Source organism: Prionailurus bengalensis, chromosome X (assembly GCF_016509475.1).
Source record: "Prionailurus bengalensis isolate Pbe53 chromosome X, Fcat_Pben_1.1_paternal_pri, whole genome shotgun sequence".
NCBI classification, from domain to species: Eukaryota; Metazoa; Chordata; class Mammalia; order Carnivora; family Felidae; genus Prionailurus; species Prionailurus bengalensis.
Window position 1 is genome coordinate 10,771,185 of NC_057361.1, and position 20,877 is coordinate 10,792,061.

The window sequence follows — 20,877 nt, forward strand, 5'->3', positions numbered from 1 at the left end:
AGGGCCTTCGCACAGTGCTTCTGCTTGTCCGCGCACTTTGTTTCCTCACTTCAACCACCATATTCTCAATGAAGCCTGTCTTGATCCCCTGGTTTCGTACTTTCCCCACTTCCTATCTTCCTTCCCTATTTTGTCTCTCTCCATCTCACTTATCACCCTTTGACACTGTAGGTATTTGACTGATTTGTCTTTCTCATGCAGCTAGAACGTACGCACCACGTGGGCAGATATTTTCCCTGTTCTGGTCACTGCTGTATTCCCAGTGCTTAGACCACTGCCTGGTACTTAGGAGTTGCCCAGTCAACACTGATTGGTTTAAATAAGCATGTGGAATAGCCGGAACCCTGGGGGGGGGGGATGATTAACAGGTAAGGGGTGGTGATTAGCTTTACTACATAGTAAAATAGGTTATAAAGCAAAACTAATTAAAACAGTTGGGTTTCTGGACCAAGAATAACTTGAGCAGAAGAAGAGAACAGGGTTTGGAAATAGACCCAAATCCATATGAGAATTGGAAACACGATGACAGTCACGTACGAAATCAAGACAAGGAAAGATGGATTATTCAATAAACGGGTTTGGAATACCGGTCTCGTCACTTGGAGAAAACAAGATGAAAACTCTATGTCTCCTCTTACACCAGGGAACCAAAGATACACAGTAAAACCCTGGGTCGTGAGCAACTTGTTCTGTGAGTGTTCCGCAAGACCAGCAGACATTGCTGATAAATTTTAACTTGATAAGTGAGCGATGTCTTACAATACGAGTAGTAGGTGATGCCGAACGTTACATGATCACAACTGAGCCAATGGTTCTCGAAATTCGCTTTGATACGCAAGTGCTTTGGATTACAAGCATGTTTCCGGAATGAATTATGCTCGCAAACCAAGGTTTTACTGTATCTGGAAAAAAAATCCAACACTAAAATTTGGGGGGACTAATTTGTAATCATGGGGACAAGCTTTCTATGCAGGACACAAGACTAAGAAGAGATGTAGGAAAAGATTAATAAATTTCACAAAAAACAAAAAAGCTCTTGTAGGGAAAATTGCCACAGACAGAGTTAAAAGACAACACGTACTAGTAAGAACTTTTCAAGATATATGACTTATGACTAATTTCCGAAAGTTGCAAAAAGCTCTTATTAAATCAATAAGAAAAAGATGAAGAACCTGACAGAAAAATGGGACAGGACATGAATAAGCAGTTCTCAGAACAAGAAATCCCAGTGGCCAATAAATAGTGACAAAAGGCTTACTTTCACTTATACTTTTAAACATGCAGATTAAAATATCAAGAAAATACATTTTTTTTCATTATCAGATCGGCAACGATCCACCAATCTGTTAACAGCTACACTGGCAAAGAAGAGACATACGCATTCTCACTTACTGCTGGGAGAGGGCAGTTTCGGGCGATCTCTTTGCAGAGCACTTTGGCAATATCTCTGAAAATTAAAGCTGGACAATGCTCTCTGACCCAGCAGGTCTACATCTAGGAACTTGTACTATGGAGACAAGGAAAAAAGATCAAGGATATACGTTGTAGAATTATTTGCATTAAAAATAAAACCCTGATTGTCCAATCATAAGGAAACACCAGTTAAATAAACCATTCTGCATCCATACAATGGAAATATTCTACAGCCATTTAATAAATTACTTGGGATCTTATATGTGATTATGTGATACAAGATTCAGCAAATGCAAACAACACGTGTAGTATATTTCTATTTGTGATAGAGTGGACATGCGTATATATTATTGTATATGTATAAAAAGGGTTCTGGAAAGATCTATAATGTAGCAGGTAGTGGGAGTTAGGTCTATGTTGGGGAGACAAAACTGTGCCTCTCATTTTGTAGCTCCTTTCTGGTTCTCATTTCTTGCACTGTGCATGTGTCACATGTATTATAACAGTAAAACACACACACACACACACACACACACACACACACGCTAAATTTCACTCTAAAAATTGTCCTAATTCTAAGGAATGAGGTTCGGGGCGCCTGGGTGGCTCAGTCAGTTAAGCATCTGACTTCGGCTCAGGTCATGATCTTGCGATTCCGTGGGTTTGAGCCCCACATCAGGCTCTGTGCTGACAGTGCAGAGGCTGCTTTGAATTCTGTCTCCCGCTCTCTCTCTCAAACAAATAACCTTTCAAAAATATGAAAAAAAAAAAAGTCTCTAATGACATTCATCTCTACTGAAATGACTTCAACTATGGAAGGTAGTTTACTCCTCATTCATATTATCTTTGTTAGCAATAACAAAAAGACCTTTCCAGAGGCAGGAAGCTGGAATCAAAAGAGAATGTATGAAATAAAGGCCTGATTTAAGTCCATGAGATCAAAGGACATTTTCGTCTCCCAATTAAAGAGACATTCCACTTTCCAATCCACAGACACGGATGATTGGCCCCAAGCCTACTGTAGCCCAAGAGAGCTCGGCTTGCATTCCCAATCTATAGCTACAAGGTGACCCAGGAAAAGTTATCGAGTCCCTCTCCGTCAGTTAAGTCACGAAGTTGTATATAAAGCAAATCCCCCAAAAACGGCTTAAAAGAGATAGAGGTTTTTCTTCCCTCTGACACAAGGTAATTCCAGAGTTGTGCCCTCCGTGGAATTGTGAGATAAGAAATTTGTGTTTAAACTGCTAAGTTAGTTTGTGGCAACGTGTGCCACAGCTGTGGGGAACTAACACAGAGGATGGCGGAGTTCGATGGCCCTAGATCAGGCGTCCGTAAACTCTGACCTGGCCCACCAACCAAACCCAGCCCACTGCCTGGTTCTGTAAATAAAAGGCTTTACTGGCACACAGCCACACCCGTCTTTGTCATGTGTTGTCTTTGTGCCTGTCTGCCTCTCGTGCTGCCATGTTGGAGCTGAATAGTTGCAACGCCTAAAAGATTCACTATCTGGTTCTTTAGAGGAAAAATTTGCTGACCCCCGCTCTAGACGATCTCGAGATAATCAGATGACAAAAGCAGTTTACTTGGGTGGTGACTCCTGAAAGCACTGGGGACACGGTAGAGGTGAGATGGGGAAGAAAGGCAGCCAACAGTGTGTGACTGAGCAGGGCATCACTGTGGGTGACTGATGCTGCATCCTACCAGAAAGTTCCGGGAAGCGGCACAGAACAGGCACCTCAGTCATCTATGTGATATAGGCAAGGGAGCTGGGAATTAATCAACCCCCATCAGTCACTGGTTGTGCACTGCTGATTCCGTAGCTTGGAGAAAGCCCTTGGGAAAAGAGATGTTAATACAGACAGTCGGAAGTCAGCCTTAAGTGGTAAGTCCTGGCGGGTAGAGATGGGGCAAGAACTGAGTCTGCTACAAGTGGGAAAAGGACATGTGTCCGAGTCCAGCTTCTGCCCACGCCCCCACCCCACTAACCATCCCTCCCCCGAGAAGGAATGACCCATCTAATTGGTGAATTTGGAAGAAGGAGGTGAGCATGCTTGGCTCAGGGTTTCTTGAGTTCTCTTCCAGATTTGTCTGCCCACATAAAGGGTCCACTCTGTTTTGCTCTCCATTGTGAGAGAAGCTCATGGCATGGGCACTGCCCCAGAAATAGCAGAGCCCACACTTAGGTTCAAGTCGGTGAGAATGTATTGGAAAGTCTGTTGGCCCCTGGATTTAAGGCCACATTCTTCGGTCATCAACAATGCTGATTATTTCTATCTCCACTTGTTGGACTCTTGAATTTATTTTTCAGTTGGTCTTAAACTTGGGTATAAGGACGGTTGCAATTTATTATTAGGCTCTTAAACCCCACAGATGATTATTATTTCTATGGACTGTCTTACTTAGGTTCGTAACATAATCTAACACGTTACTGTGAAAATCTCAAACAATGCCCAATTTGTGGTCAGTATATTTGTTTCCTTATATGGAACGGGTCTAAGAACAGAGGACAGAATGTTGTACCAGAAATTTGCTTTCCCAGCTAGTACCCAGAACTGTTTTACTGGAAAGATGACAGGAAAGTGCTGTGTACTGGAAAAGGCTCATGATAGATTCATACTCTTCTCCTCATAACTTGGGCAACAATGGACTTTTGTGACCTGAAGAGACACACTATATTCTAGAACAGAAATAACAGATGTGCATGTCTCCATTGCACAGGGAATGCCATTTACCCCAGAGAAAGCGGAAGGAGCCACAGACGACAGAACAGTAGTGCCTTTTATGGGCTCTTTTTAGAAACTTGATTCTTATACCCCTTTGCTTTTCACTTCATGCGTGGTTATAATGAGATTCTCTGCCACTTGTATCTGTTCGGTAACAACTTCTTTTTCTACCGCACGTTTTTTTTTTTTTAAAGCTTGAAACATCTCATGAAGGGCTCGCAACAGAAAACAGAAAGAAAAATGATACATGCAGGGAAGCAGAAACGTCAGACAAAGTGAGTTATTATAAATGCGACTACAGTGGGCGGAAGATGTGAGCCAATAATGGGAGGAAACTGCCATGGCCGTCCTCCATCTTGAATAGCCCAGATCCTGACTGGCCTGACCCCGGGGCTTTCTCACAGCATGGCTGGTGGCTACATGTCTCAAAGAGGGTTAGGTGCCGCTGTCGGTAAAGCAAGACTCTAAATCACAGTAGTTCAAGAAGACAGAACTTTGCTTCCTCGTGTAAAAGTTAGGGCAGGGCAGTCCAGAGCTGGTGTGGCTGTTGTGCTTCCTGCAGTCCTCAAGGGTCCAGGCTCCCTTCCTCTCACTGCTCCCCAATCCCCAGGGTGCGACCTTCCATCTATGGTGTGAGATGATTGGGACTCTAGCCACCACATGGGAATTCTGGGCAGCAGAAGAGGCAAGGGGTGAAGAGGAAAACTGCACCACGGTATGTGCCTGCTGTCTTTTGAAGGAGGTGCCTGACAGTAGCCATGGGACACTTTCGTTCACACCTCATTACCCAGGACATAGACACACAGCCACATCTAACTGCAAGGGAGGCTAGGAAACGTGGTGTCTCCATAGGTCCAGCTAAAAATCACAGTTCCTATGACTATGGAAGAAGGGACATTGGATATTGGGAGACAACCAACAGTCTCTGCCACAATGAGCTGGAAATGGATCACTGGGGTGTGGTCTCCACGTGCTGTTCCCAAATGCTGGTCCTCAGAAGCAGTGCCAACCCCCCAACAAAGTATTCACTGGGCTCTGCTGAAACATAGACAGGGGCGCCCAGGTGGCTCAGTTGGTGAGGCGCCAGACTCTTGATTTCGGCCCAGGTCACGATCTTACCATCGTGAGATCTAGCCCTGCATCGGGCTCTGTGATGGGCGTGCAGCCTGCTGGAGATTATCTCTTTCCTTCTCCCTCTGCCCCTTCCCCACTCCCCCACACATGCGTGTGCACTCTCTCTCAAAATAAGTAAATAAATAAATAAATAATTGATTTCAAAAAGAAATGAAGACAGATTTGTGCAATGTGGTTTTTTTAATACTTATCTTTAAAGTTTATTTATTTTGAGAGAGAGAGAGAGAGAGAGCGCGAGCACGAGCAGGGTAGGGGCAGAGAGAGAGAGGGAGAGAGAGAATCCCAAGCTGACTCTGTGCTGCCAGCACGGAGCCCAACTCGGGGCTCGAATGCACAAACCATGAGATCATGACCTGAGCTGAAATCAAGACTCGGATGCTTAACCGACTGAGCCCCCCCCCCCATGCTCCCCAGTAGTTATTTTTTGAGGGACTCCATAGGAACATCTGTGGGGCTTCCTAAGACCCTGTCCACCTCTGCCACCCTCAGACACATGGGGAACATGCTTTTGTGCCCATGCCTGGCTGCCCGAGACCCATTTGCCACAGACCGAGGGGCCATGATTTTTCTAGGGTCTTACTCCTGCCACAGGATTCCACCCAGGAGGCGAGACACAACCTCTTCTGGGATACCTAGGTCAGGTCCGTATTAATTGGAAAGCTTTTGGCTGCAAGTCAAGTGGTTTAAAAATATGGATTGAATCATCTCACGTGACAAGAAGGTTGGAAGCAGACAGGCTACTTCTTTGCCGTTCTCTTGGCTTCCTGCTCTTAGTCATAAAATATTTGCTTGGCACTCAGTATCACATTGTCTCATGACCACATCCAAAGCAGGGATGAGTGGTCCTTTGCTTTCTTTCAAGGAGGAAGAGTCTTTCCAGAACTCTTCTCCTTAATAACTCATTGGGCAGAACTGGGTCACATGGCACCCCTAAACCACCCGCTGGCAAAGGGTGGGATCACCATGGCTGGATTAGAACAATGACGATTCACTCCCTGGAGCTCAACACATTGTCACCCAATACCTGAACAGCATCAGGGTTCAGGACAACCGTTGGTGTCTGTCACAGCTTCTTTCTGTCCTCTCTTGCCTCCGGCTTTTCTGGGAGAAGGGTTACAAAACCCAAAATGTATCTGCTTGTGTGACTGCCCCTCTGGCAACTGCCCCTCCTGGGACAGGAGACTGGGGAATGGCTGAGAGAGGGCGACGACACATTGTTGAAACTGATCTCCTGTTCTCCAAAGTCTATGCTATTTGCACATAGGAGTTCCACTTATCCCTCCCGAGCGTGAGGCTGTTGGAACCCAAGAGCCCAAAGGTGACTCTTACTTTCTCTATTTCCGGATCTCATCTCTTCCCAGAGTTAATGAATGGCTGAGCAGGGGTAGGGTTCCAGAGGAGAATCCTTTCTTTCGCATTCACCGGTATCCCCAGGTAGACAGCAGCTCCTTGAGGGCGGAGGCTTGCTTTGCTCTCCCCAGCACCTGACAGCCCGGACGGCGAGCTCTCATGCAGTACAGATGCAAACAGTAAAAGACCTCGCCCAGGGGCAGGAAAGGTAGCTGTCAACTAGTCGGCAGGTTCGAACACTAACTGTTGTACTCCTAAGTCAAAAAAGATGACATTTCAGCTCTCCAGAGTTTCTGATTTTCCTGAAAGGGAACATCCAGATCGGGAAGCCAGGCAAACTAGCCGAAGCCGAGCTAATTAGAATACGGCTGGGGTCACCACAGGATTGATAAATCCTCTCTGTTTCACAGAAAGGGTATGGAAAGGAATTGTAAAAGTTGAAAAGTGTTCAAGACGGGAGGGAATGCCTCCAGTGCTATGAGGCCAACGGAAACACGGTAAAGAATCCCTTGAAATCATGCAGACGGTTATACTCTGAGGAAGAGTAGCTAGAGAGTTCAAGCTTACCTACGAAGAGCTTTCTTAACAGAGGACTGAGAAGCTACTGTCTACATTAGGTAGAAACGCAGAAAAAGCCCCGAGGTGGTCAAAGATTAGAGTTATAGAGCCATAGTGGAGAATTTCTTTCTCACCGTAGACAAGACCTTCTTTGTATTCCTTCCTTCCTTTCTTCCCTCCAAGTGGTTGACACCTTACATTAATTTCAAGTGTACCACACAGTGATTCGACAGCTCTATACGTTACGCTGTGCTCGCCACAAGGGTGGCCGCCATCTGTCACCATGCAGCGCTATTACACTACCAGTGACCGTATTCCCCAGGCCGTACCTTTCATCCCCGCGACTTACTCATTCCGAACTGAAGCCCGTATCTCCCACACCCCTTTGCCCATTCTGCCTATGTCCCCACCCCACTCTCCCCTGGCAACGATCTGTTCCTTCTCTGTATTTATGGGTCTGGTTCTGCTTTTTGTTTATTCATTTCTTTTGGTTTTGAGATTCCACATATAACTGAAGTCAGGTGGCATTTGTCTTTCTCTGACTTATTTCACTGAGCATCATGCCCTCCGGACCCATCCATTTTATAAGACCTTCTTCATATTTCTCAGCCTTTTAAAAAATTTTTTTAATGTTTATTTATTTTTGAGAGAAAGAGAGACAGAATGCGAGTGGGGTAGGGGCAAAGAGAGAGGAAGACACCGAATCTGAAGCAGGCTCCAGGCTCTGAGCCGTCAGCACAGAGCCCGACTTGGGGCTCGAGCCCACGAACTGTAAGATCATGACTTGAGCCGAAGTCGGACTCCCAACCACCAACTGAGCCACCCAGGTGCCCTATCAGCCTTTTTTATAACAGCTTTGTTGAGATATAATCCACATCCCATACAATTTACCCATCTAAAATGTATGATTTGGGGCACTTCAGTGGCACAGTTAAGCGTCTGGCTTCGGCTCAGGTCATGATCTCATGGTTCGTGAGTTCGAGCCCCGTGTCGGGCCCTGCGCTGCTGGTGCGGAGCCTCCTTGGGATTCCCTCTCCCTGCCCCTTCCCCGTTTGTGCTACTTCTCTAAATAAAGAAATAAACCTAAAAACTTTTTTAAATAAAAAAATAAAATGTGCAATTTAGTGATGTTTTTTAGCACGTTCACAGAGCTGTGCAACCACCACCACGATCAACGTTTGAACATTTTCATCACCCTGAAAAGAAACCCCGAACTCGTTAACATTCCCTTTCTCTTCAGTCTCCTCACCCTCGCAACCACCGATCAATCTACTTTCTGTCTCTATGGATTCCCCTTTTCTGGACAGTTCACAAGGCGGAATTGCCCAATATTTAGATACTGTACGTGGCTGTGAACTTCGCCATCCTCATAAATTGCATTGCTACAGTTAAACAGCCTGGAGAAAGCCATGTTTGTCATTAAATGGGCATAATCACATAAGTAGGCCATTGTCCAGGCATATACAGAAAAAGAGATGGGATGATCGATTCCCTTAAAGTATCTGTGTTATCTGAAAATTAATACTAACATGGGAAGGCCATATTTTTGACTTATAGTATTATTAGTGTTGTTTTTATAAAAAATGTTGTTCCTGGGGGCACCTGGGTGGCTCAGTCAGTTAAGCATCTGACTTCAGCTCAGGTCATGATCTCAAGGTCCGTGAGTTCGAGCCCCGTGTCGGGCTCTGCGCTGACAGCTCAGATCCTGGAGCCTGCTTGGGATTCTGTGGCTCCCTCTCTGTCCTTCCCTGCCCCCACTCTGTCTCTCTCTCCCTCCATCTCTCTCTCACAAATAAACATTAAAAAAATTTTTTTTAATGTTTTTCCTGGTATTTCCTTACTCCTTTGGTCTTCCCACAAACTCACAAATTGGAGCCCTGCCCTTCTGTCTGTGCTCATTACGGAGGGAAGGGTTGAGATGGGAAAGGAGAGCAAAGAAGAACCTCTTCCAGGCTTTTAAAGTTCAAAAGCCATGCCCTTCCACCAGACTTGTGCAGACCTGTGAGGTGGGCCCTGTTCTGTGGCACTGTGGGGGCCCAGAGTGCGCTGGCCAGGAGCTGTGTCCCCCTGGAGGGAGGGGTGCTTTGGTCTCCTGGGCTAGCAGCCTCCTTCTCAGCTGAGAACGGAAAAGCTTAAGATTTGGCCACACCTGGGGCACCTGGGTGGTGCAGTCGGTTAAGTGTCTGACTCTTGATTTCGGCTCAGGTCATGATCTCAAGGTTTGTGAGATCAAGCCCCACATTGGACTCTGCACTGACAGTGTGGACCCTGCTTGGGATTCTGTCTCTCCCTCTCTGACTCTCCCCACCTCTCTCTTGCACCCGTGCTCGCTCGCTCTCTCTCTCTCTCAAATAAATAAACTTTTTTAAAAAACTTAAAAAGAAATTTGGTAACAGATGTCAGAGAGTACTTGAGTCAGAACCAGGCTTCGCACACAGACCCCACACACAGACGGCAGAGGGACTCGGAGAGGTGAGATCATATCCTTTCCCCCTTTCAAAACCTCAGCTTGCTTCTCGCTGCACCTGGTACAAATCTACACTCATTTCCACCAATGCCGACCGCAAACCAGTACTGTCCGATACGACTTTGTGGGATGACAGCAATGATCTGTTCTGTGCCATCCATGTGGCTGCGGAGCATACGAAGTGTGGCCAGGGTGACTAAAGAACTGCATTCTAAAGTAATTTCCATTTAAGCGTCACACGTGGCTAGTAGCTACCGTCCTGGAAAGTGCAGACATTGAACATTTCCACCATTTCATTGAAGACGTTGGTATTAGATAGCGTTGTTCCTTCAGAAACCAGCCTTGAGACAGGGTGTGGAATTTACTGGGAAGGGTCAGGGAGGGGGGAAGATGAGACCTGAAAGGAAGAGAGCCAGAAAAGAACAGGGCCGCACTGTGAGCACCTAGAGCCCAGGGACGCAGGGAACTCTGGTGATCCGTGCAGAGCACACACGGATGATCTCAGAATCGTCCCACTCAGGGGGTACAGGACTTGGTGTATTTCTCCATTAATTCCCACCAGTCATTGATTGAGGGTGGCTCTCAGGGGGTGTTAATTCTCGAGCATTTCCACCCGCCCAGAGCATGGCCCGGGAAGGCTCTGTGGCCCCAACGACGCTTCTAGCCAAGTCATGAGGGCAGTGGTTGTGTTGACAGGGCCTCAGGGCTGGGGGCACCGGCAGTGGCTGCCCCCCTCCCACTCCTGACCCCCCAGTCTGCTCTCCAGATAGGACTGTAATGTTTCACGCATATCCTTAGAGACATTTTTGCATGTATAAATATAAATACACATAATACCTGTAAATAAATTTCTTAGTTTTCCATTTATGCAAATGGGATCATTCCACAAGCAGTCTCTTGCCCGTTGCCTTTGGCGCTTAATAGTTTACCCTGGAGCCATTTCGCGGTAGTTGTTTCTTTAATTTCCCCGCTCGGCTGTCTTTATCACGAAGAAGTTCAGACTCAGAAAAAGAGCCGCAACGGCTTGGCTGCAAGAATGCAAAGAGATTTGTGTTTAGCTTATGGATTTAAAAGGCAAGCTGTTTGTTGAGACTGCAGAGTTTGGTTCAAGGCATTGCAGGATGGTGTGATTTTCCTGTTAAAAACAAATGGGAATTTGCTTGGTGATAAACTCAGGCAGTGTGTGGGCTGATTAGACAATAGAGTCTGCAATCAATAGATTAACCTCCTAGGATGATTGCAGTCACAGAAGGCAGCTGTCTCCGGGGTCGGGCGTCCTGCCCGGCAGAGAAGCCTCGTGAGCCCCGGGGTTCAGGCCCCAGCTCTGCCATTGACCTGCTTTGTCACTGCGCGGCCGCCTCTTGACCTCTGAGGGCGTCTGTTTTCTCGTCTATTTAATGAGAAGGGTAGCGCTCTCTCGATGGGTTTGACGCACCGACCAACGGTGGCGAGGGGAGGCTGCAAACCTCCAAATGCCTTCGGGGGCTCCCAGGCAAACGCACGAGTCCAGCGACGCTGCCAGAACAGGCAGTGGGCACTCTAGCTAAGAGGGGGATAAATCCCGCACCGCCCGTCTCCCACGTGGAAATCTTTTAACCTTTATCTTGGCCAAAACAACGCCGATCTGTGGGCTGCGTGGGGCCCTTGGGCAAGAGCGTGCATCCTACAAATTAGAGTCCTCGTTGCTGCAGGGACGAGACGGCACTCCTGTGGCCGTTTACTAAGCCGCATCGCTACGGACTCTCCCGAAACCCCCCTCCCCCCCCCAGGAGGTCCCTCGCTGCACTCCCCCCCCCGTCAGGTGAAGTTAGACTGGGCTGTGGGAACGACTCTAAAACGTGAGTGGCTTTAATCACCAAAGGTTTACTTCTCGCTCACAAGCCACGTCCCTTGGGGCACGACACGGCCAGGTAGACGGCTGGACGCTGACGGTCACATCCTCACCGCACAGCCTGATGGGCCTGGGGAGGGGAGCGGAAGCTCGTGCGCAGGCTCTTACCGGCTTCCGCGGGCGTCTCATTGGCTAGGGCTGGTCACGTGGCTTGGGGGTGCCTGAGGCGGACCTCCAGCCACGTGCGTGCATTCCTTCCTCCGATTTCTTTTTCTCCCGGTCGGATAAAGATGTTCCTCATCGGGCCGCGTCCTTTAGTCACAGCTTTGCAAGCATGACGAGTGACATTCTTTGGAGGCTCCAGGACGTTTCGTCTTCCTCGTTGCCATGGCACTCCACGCCTGAGCTCCTCATGGCCAGAGCAGTGCCATAGTGGCCGGACTGTCCCTTCTCCGGCTCCTGCGACAACCAGAGCTCCTCAATTTGGGGTTCGTTCTTGGGCAGTTTTTTTTCTTGTTTCCAGGATTTCTTTTTTTTAGAGCAGTTTTCGGTTTACAGTAACAACGAAAGTTACAGAGATTTCCTGTGTTCTGCCACTCACTACAGTGGTACCTTTTGCTTGTTTAGGTTTGCTTATTTTCCAAGAGACAGAGCCCACAAGGGGAGAGGGGCGCAGAGAGAGAGAGAGAGAGAATCCCAAGCAGTCTCCTTATGGTCAGTGTGCAGAGACCGAGGTGGGGCTCAAACGCATGAAACTGTGAGATTATGATCTGGGCAGAAAGTGAGAGCCAGATGCTTAACTGACTGAGCCACCCAGGCACCCCATCTTTTTTTGTTTTTCTTAATTTTTTTAATGCTTTTATTTTATTTTTGAGAGAGAGACACACACAGTGCAGGTGGGGGAGGGGCAGAGAGAGAGGGAGACACAGAATCCGAAGCAGGCTCCAGGCTCTGAGCTGTCGGCACAGAGCCTTGACACGGGGCTCGAACTCACAGACCGCGAGATCATGACCTGAGCCGAAGTCAGATGCTTAACCAACTGAGCCACGCAGGTGCCCCTGTTTTCTTATTTTAGAGACAGAGGGAGTGTGTGAGCAGGGGACAAGGGCAGAGGGGCAGAGAGAGACAGAAAATCTCAAGGACTTTATGATCCCAGGACCCTGGGATCATGACCTGAGCTGCAATCACGAGTCAGACACTCAACCAACTAAGCCATCCAGGCACCATCAGAGAGAGAGAGAGAGAGAGAGAGAGGGAGAGAATGAATCTTAAGCAGGCTCTATGCTCAGTGCAGAGCCCGACACGGGGCTTGATCTAATGATGGATACATGTCATTCTACATTTGTCCAAACCCATCGGATATACACCACAAAGAGTGAATTCTAAGGTAAACTATGGACGTAGTGTGAAGATGTGTCAGTGTCGGTTCATCCTTTATAAAAAACATACCACTGGGGGTGCCTGGAAGGGGGAGTGGAGAGAGAGAGAGAGAGAGAGAGAGAGAGAGAGAGTGAGAGTCAGTCTCAAGCAGGCTCCACGCTGAGCACAGAGCCCAACATGGGGCTCGATCCCTGAACCCTGGGATCATGACCTGAGCCAAAATCAAGTGTCAGACACTCAAGCGAATGAACCACCCAGGTGCCCCCAGAGTGCCATATAGTTGGAATCACACAGTATGGACCTTTTCACATTGTTTTCTTTCACTTAGTAATATACATTTAAGGTTCCTCCATGTTTTTTCATGGCTTCAACAATATTTTTTCAGCACCGAATAATATTCCCCTGCCTGGACGGACCCCGGTTTATGTATCCATTCACCTACTGGAGGCCATCTTGGGTGCTTCCGAGTTTTGACAATTATGAACACAGCTGCTATAAACATCCATGTACAGGCTTTTGTGTGGACGTAAGTTTTCAACTCCCTTGGGTACATACTGAGAAACATGATGATCGGATCAGATGGTAAGAGTATGTTTAATTTAGTAAGAAGCTGCCAAACTGTGCTTCAAGGTGGCTGGAGCGTTTTGCGTTCCCACCGGCCGTGTAGGGAAGTTCGTGTTGTTCCAAGTCCTTGCCAACATTTGGTGTTGTTGGTGTTCTGGCTTTTGGCCATTCTCTCAAAGATGTGTAGTGGTATCTCATTACTGTTTTAATTTGCATTTCCCGGGGGACATATGAGGTGGAGCATCTCTTCACATGCTTACTTGCCATCTCTGTGGATCTTCCTACTTGAGGATTTTTGCATCTGTGCTCATGAACATATTGGCCTGTGGTATTCTTTTCTAAAAAAAATGTTTAACGTTTATTTTTGAGAGAGAGAGACAGAGTGTGAGCAGGGGAGGGGCAGAGAGGAAGACACAGGATCCGAAACAGGCTCCGGGTCTGAGCCATCAGCATAGAGCCCAACACAGGGCTCAAACTCACAAACCGTGAGATCATGACCTGAGCCCAAGTCGGACCTTCAACTGACTGAGACACCCAGGTGCCCCTGTGGCTTTCTTTCCTTGTAGCGCCTTTGTCTAGTCTTGGTATTAGGGTAATGCTGGTCTCATAGAATGAGTGAGGAAACATTCCCACTGCTTCTATCCTTTGAAAGAGACTCTAAAGACTTGGTATAATTTCTTTCTTAAATGTTTGGTAGAATACACCAGTGAACCTATCTGGGCCTGGTGCTTTCTGTTTTGGAAGATTATAATTACTGATCCAACTTCTTTAACAGATACAGGCTTGTTCAGATACTCTGTTTCTTCTTGTGTGAGTTTTGGAAGATTGTATCTTTTAAAGAATTGATCCACTGGGTCTAGATTATCAGATTTGCGGGCACAGAGTTGTTCAGGGTATTCCTTTATTATCTTTTCAGTTTCCATGGGATCTGTAGTGAATATCATTTCTGAGATTAGTAATTTGTGCTTCGCTTTTTCCTTGTTCCCATTTTAACCTCCTACTCTTTTTCTACCCTTTGTAGTTTTAACTAAGCATTTTATAGGACTCCATTTCCTCTCCTTTCTTAGCATATCAGTTATGCTTTTTTTTTTTTTTTTTTTACTTTTTTAGTGGTTTTCCTAGAGTCGGCAATTATACATTTACAACAAATCCAAGTCTACTTTCAAATATACCACACAATGTAGTAGGAGTACCTTAAAATAACAAAATAATCCCAATTCCTCCCTTTTACCTCTTCTAATATTGCTGTCATTCATTTCACTTATACATAAGCATACATAGGCATATACACTCATAAGATATACACAAGTATAGGTAATTGAGTACATTGTTGCCATTATTATTTTGAGCAAACTGTGATCTGTTAGGTGAATTAAGGATAAGAACAGTAAGAAATAAATGTAAAAAATAAAGTAAAATAATCTTACACCATCCATAAAAATCAATTGAAAAATGTATTAGGGGCACCTGGGTGGCTCAGTTGGTTGAGCATCCAACTTCGGCTCAGGTCATGATCTCATGGTTCATGGGTTCTGGCCCCACATCGGGCTCTGTGCTGACAGCTCAGAGCCTGGAGCCTGCTTAGGATTCTGTGTCTCCCTCTCTCTCTGTCCCTCCCTCACTTGTGCTCTGTCTGCCTGTCTCTTTCAGAAATAAATAAACATTAAAAAAAAACACAAAACTGGGGCGCCTGGGTGGCTCAGTTGGTTAAGCGGCCGACTTCGGCTCAGGTCATGATCTCATGGTTCGTGGGTTCAAGCCCTGCATCAGGCTCAGTGCTGACAGCTCGGAGCCTGGAGCCTGCTTCAGATTCTGTGTCTCCCCCTCTCTCTGTCCCTCCCCCACTTGTGCTCTGCCTCTGTCTCTCAAAACTGGATAAACATTAAAAAAAAATTAAAAACAAAAACAAAAACAAAACTGGGTGAGCCTGTATGGCTAACTGGGTTAAGCGTTCGACTTCAGCCCAGGTCATGATCTCTTGGTCCGTGAGTTTGAGCCCCGTGTCAGGCTCTGAGCTGTCAGCACAGAGCTGCTTCAGATTCTGTGTCTCCCTCTTTCTCTCTGCCCCTCCCTTGTTTGTGCTGTCTGCCTGTCTCTCTCAAAAATAAATAAATATTAAAAAAAGATTTTTTTTAAACGTATTAAAGACTTGGATGTAAGACCTGAAACCACAAAACTCCTAAAAGAAAACATAAGAGGTAAAAGCCTCTTGATATCAGTCTTGGTGAGGATTTTTTTAGATTTGACACCAAAAGCAAAGGCAACAAAAGTAAAATCAACAAATGTGACTACATAAAACAAAAAAAGCTGCTTACAGCAAAGGAAACCACCAATAAAATGAAAAGACAACCTACGGAATGAGAGAAAATATTTCCAAATCATATATCTGATAAAGGGTTAACAGCCAAAATACATAAGGGACTCCTACAGCCCAACAGAAGAAAACCTAATCTGATTAAAAATGAGAAGATCTGAAGAGACATTTTTCCAAAGAAGACAAACAAGTGGCCGACAGGCACATGAAAAAGCGCTCAACGTCACTCATCATTGGGGAAATGCAAGTCAAAACCACAGTGAGAGAGCATCTCACGTCTTTTAGAATGGCTTTTATCAAAAAAGTAAATAACACTTGTTGGTGAGGATGTGGAGAGAAAAGAACCCTTGTGGACTGTTGCTGGGAATGTAAACTGATGCAGCCACTCTGGAAAACCGTGTGGCGGTTTCTCAAAAAATTAAAAACAGATTTATCATATAATCCAGCAATCCCACTTCTGGGGATATAGCCAAAGGAAATGAAATTACTCTCTTGAAGACATATCTGCACACTAATAGTGTTCACTGCAGCATGATTCCTGGTAGCCAGAACATAGAAACAACCTATATGTCTACTGACAGATGAACACACAGTGGAATATTATTCAGCCGAAAAGAAGGAAATCCTGCCATATGCAACCACATGGATAAACCCTGAGGGCATTATGCTGAATGAAATAAGTCAGACAGAGAAAGACAAATACCACATGATCTCACTTATATGTGGAATTAAAAAGAACATCCCCAAACCCCTATAAACTCATAGATACAGAAAACAGATTGGCGACTGCCAAGAAGCAGGGGGTAGGGGGATGGGTGAAGGGCGAAATGGGTCAAAAGGTACAAACTTTAATCTCTACACCCAACATGGGGCTTGAAGTCATGACCCCAAGATCAAGAGTTGCACGCTCTGCTGAGCCAGCCAGGCACCCCTGAGAATAAATCTGGAAAGTTCTCATCACATGAAAAAAAATTTGTTAACTACGTGTGGTGATGAATGTGAGACTAAACTTACTATGGTGATCATTTTGCCATATACACATACATATATATATAATTATGCTGTATGCCTAAAACTAATGCAATGTTATATGTCAATTGTATCTCAATAAAAATTTTAACTTAAAAAAAAGTAAAAGTAAAACCAAAAAGTAAGACCTTTGTTGGAATTTAGATTCCAAAAGACGTAGCTGGATAGGTTAAAAAGCTATACTGTTGAATCATATATTATACACCTGAAACTAACATAACACTGTATGTTAACTACACTGGAGTTAAGCGAAATAAAAGGACATACTGTTAAATGACGGGTTTTATTTTCTGCTTTATAGTTGGGCCAAGTTTTCAAAGGATCCCATTTCGGAATTGTTTCTCAGCCCATGATTAGGCCTCATCCTCTTTGGCCTAAATGTCTCACGTGTGACTTAGCACACTGTATCACTTATCCATTCCCGTTTGGGTGGTTTGGTGGGATGTAATGTATCCACAGTGTTTCCCAAAGAACCTGACTTCTAACTTGGCAAAAATGAATGTACTCAGACATTCTGAATTTTGCCTCGGGGCAGACCAACTTTGAAGTCGCTCTTCGACTAATATATACAAATATTTTAAAGCAAGAGTGGGAATGCGAAGCATAACCTACTTCTCTTTCCTATAGAGATTCTATTGTATTTAAAATCTATTTTTACACCAGTTGGCATCCTGCTTTTTGGCCAAGTACTCGTCCTGCACATCCGACCTTGCGGAGGCCGGACAGATCGCACCATACTAGTGAAGAGAATTCCAAGTAGTTTGCAAAGCTTGCTGGCTCATTTTCCCATGATCACCTCCATCAAGCAGCCCCACCACCAGCTGGGAGAACAGAGATTTTCAGGACAGGTGGGATAAATGTTCTGAGAGGCTGTGCCCAGAGGAATGAGCAAATAGGAAATGTTTCTGAGCTACTTGAGTGTTTTAAAAAAAATGTTCCAGGGGCGCCAGGGTGGCTCAGTCCGTTAAGCATTTGACTTACGCTCAGATCATGATCTCGCCATTCATGAGTTCGAGCCCTTCCACCCCCCCTGTCGGGCTCTGTGCTGACAGCCCAGAGCCTGGAACCTGCTTCGGATTCCGTGTCTCCCCCTCCCTCTGCTCCTCCTCCACTCATGCTCTGTCTCTCTTTCTCAAAAATGAAAAATGTTAAAATTTTTTTTTAAAAGTTCCAGAATAAACAATCTTATCAAGATATGTAAAGAAAACGTTTAAAAACAACAACAAATTGCCAGTCATGTTTGAATTTGACACTATCACGTAAGATAGAAGCTGTCAGTGTTTTGTTCAAGAAGGAAATAAACCACTTAACATATCCATACTATCTTAAACAATGACATTGCATTAAAATAACCAAACCTTAGTTAAAAGAATTAAATAGTTTGGGGCACCTGGCTGGCTCAGCGGGTAGAGGACATGGCTCTTGATCTTGGGTCATGAGTTGGAGCCTCATGTTGGGAGTAGAGATTATAAATAAATAAACAAATAAATAACCAAACTTTGAAGTGAACAAAAATGCAAAAAATGTTTTTATTTTACCTCGACCGATTTCTCCTCTGATGCTCTTCCTTTCCCTGTGTGAGTCCAAGTTTCTGACTTGTATCATTTTCCTTCTGCCCGAACTCGTTAGCATTTCCTGCAAGGCAACAAATTTCCTCAATTTTTAGAAAAATTATTTTTTAATGTTTATTTATGAGAGAGAGAAAAACAGAGAGTGAACGGGGCGGTGGGGGGGGGGGGGCAGAGAGAGAGGGAGACAGAATCTGAAGCAGGCTCCAGGCTCCAAGCTGTCTGCACAGAGCTCAACGCGGGGCTCAAACCCACGAACTGTGAGGTCATGACCAGAGCTGAAGTCAGATGCTTAACCGACTGAGCCACTCAGGCGCCCCAAATTCCCTCAACTTTTATTTGAGAAAGTCTCCATTTCTCCTTCATGCTTGGAAGGTAACTTCACCAACTACAGAATTCGAAGTTGGTGGGATTTTCCTCTCAACGCTTTAAATATTTCATTCTACTCTCCTTGCTTGCCTGCTGAGAAGCTGGATATAATTCTTATCTTTGTTCCTCTATAGGTAAGGTGTTTTCTTCCTCTGACTTCTTTCTGGAATTTTCTATCTTTGATTTTCTGTCATTTGAAAATGATCTGCCAAGGTGTGGTTTTGTTTTGTTTTTGGCATTTATCCTGCTTGGTGTTCTGTGAGCTTTCTGGGTCTGAGGTTTGGGGTCTGACATTGATTCATTTGGCGTCTAACACAAAAATGACGGAAATTCTCTACCATTATTGTTGCCAGTCTCTCTCCTGTTCCTTTCTTTCTTCTCCTTCTGGTATTCCCATGTGTATCTAACACGTTTTGAAGTTAGTTGTTCCCCACTTCTTGGATATTATGTTCTGGGTTGTTCTTTTTTCCCCCAGTCTTTGTTCTCCGCTTTTTGGTGTTCAAGGAGTCTATTTTTTTAAAGTTTATTATTTTGAAAGAGAGAGAGAGGGGGCACAAGTGACAGAGGGACAGAGAGAGAGAGAGAGAGAGAGAGAGAGAGAGAATATCAAGCAGGCCCTGCACTGTCAGCACAGAGCCCGACGTGGGGCTTGAACTCCTGAACTGTGAGATCATGACCTGAGCAGTAGTCAGAGGCTCACCCGATTGAGCCAGCCAGGCGCCCCTCAAGTGAGCCTGGTGATACATCCTCCAGCTCAGAGATGGTCTTCCTCAGCTGTGTCCAGTCTACTAATAAACCCACTAAAGCCGCTTCATCTGTGTTCCGGTGTTTTTGATCGCTAGCATTTCCTCGTGGTTCTTTTTCAGGATTTTCCCCTGCTGACGTTGCCCATCTGTTCCTGCGTGCTGTCTCTCCATCAGAGCCTGTGCATACGAACCACAGCTGTCTTGAATTCCTGGTCTGACAATTCCACCACTCCTGCTACGTCTGGTTTGGGTGGTTGCTTTATCTCTGCAAATCGTCCTTTCTGTCCTTTGCCACGCCTGGTCCTTTGTTCCTGATAGCTGGACATGGTGTGCCAGGTAAAAGGAACCGCCGTAAACGGGCCTTTGGGGGATGCGCTGGCGAGGACAGGGGGGTGGGGCTAGGAGGGCTGCAGTGAGGTTCTGAAAATACCCCGGCAGGGTAGGCTCTGGTTAACTAGCTTCCCCTGCGGGCAGGCAGGCCCTGCTGCGAAAAACAGCCTTGGCTTAGTTCAAAAATGCTTCCTTTCCGCCTCTCCCTGCCGGAAACCTGATTTTCTGCCACACGCCCTCTGGGAAATCTGCTCAAGCTCCTGGAGGTAAATCTCACGACCAATGTCTGGCCCTCGCCCCCGGAGCTGTCCACACTAGGCCTCCAGCAGTCCGTGTCCTCCCGTCCCGACACGGGTTCTCACGGACGCTTCCTTCCTCCTGGGGGGTCTCTGCCCGTGGAAAAGCCACCACTCGTGTTCACCTGCCTCCCCACCCCCCACCCCTCCCCTTTCTTACGGAGCCTAGAAGACACGTTGATTTTTTCAGTCTGTTCAGCTTTTTACTTGTTTTTAGGATACGCTGGTGACTCCCAAGCTCCTTACGTGGGGAACCGGGCTCTGCCAGTTTTAAGTCTCCACAAACCAGCGAATGAAAGGTTTACACTCACATCATTTACAAGTCCATTAAGGCCACAAGACTGACTCAAACAAGCAGCAGTCCCCGCCACCTTCGTTGCACACCTGATTCCGCTCCCCAGAGGCCAGCAGGTGGTTAGAGGTGCTCTGGAGGAGATAAAGGCGAGAGAGAGAGAGAGAGAGAGACAGAGACAGAGAGAGAGAGAGAGAGAGGAGGAGCGCCTCCCTGATGGAGGGGCTGAGGTTTTCAAGATAGAGAGGACGACATGTGGATCAAGGAGGGAGGGAGTGATTTATGTGGGTACATAGAGGGCAAGCTGTCCGGACAAGGAAATGAACACACAATCCTGGGGGCAGGAGGGATACCCCAGGGGGCCTTGTTGCAAGCAGATTCTGATTCAGTGGGTCTGGGGGCGGGGGGAGGACTCCAGACGGCTTTTCCAGTGGGTTCCCAGTAGGTGCTGATGCCGCTGGCCCAAGGAGGCACACTTTGAGTAGCAAGCTTCTAGAAAGAGGAGCTCGGTGG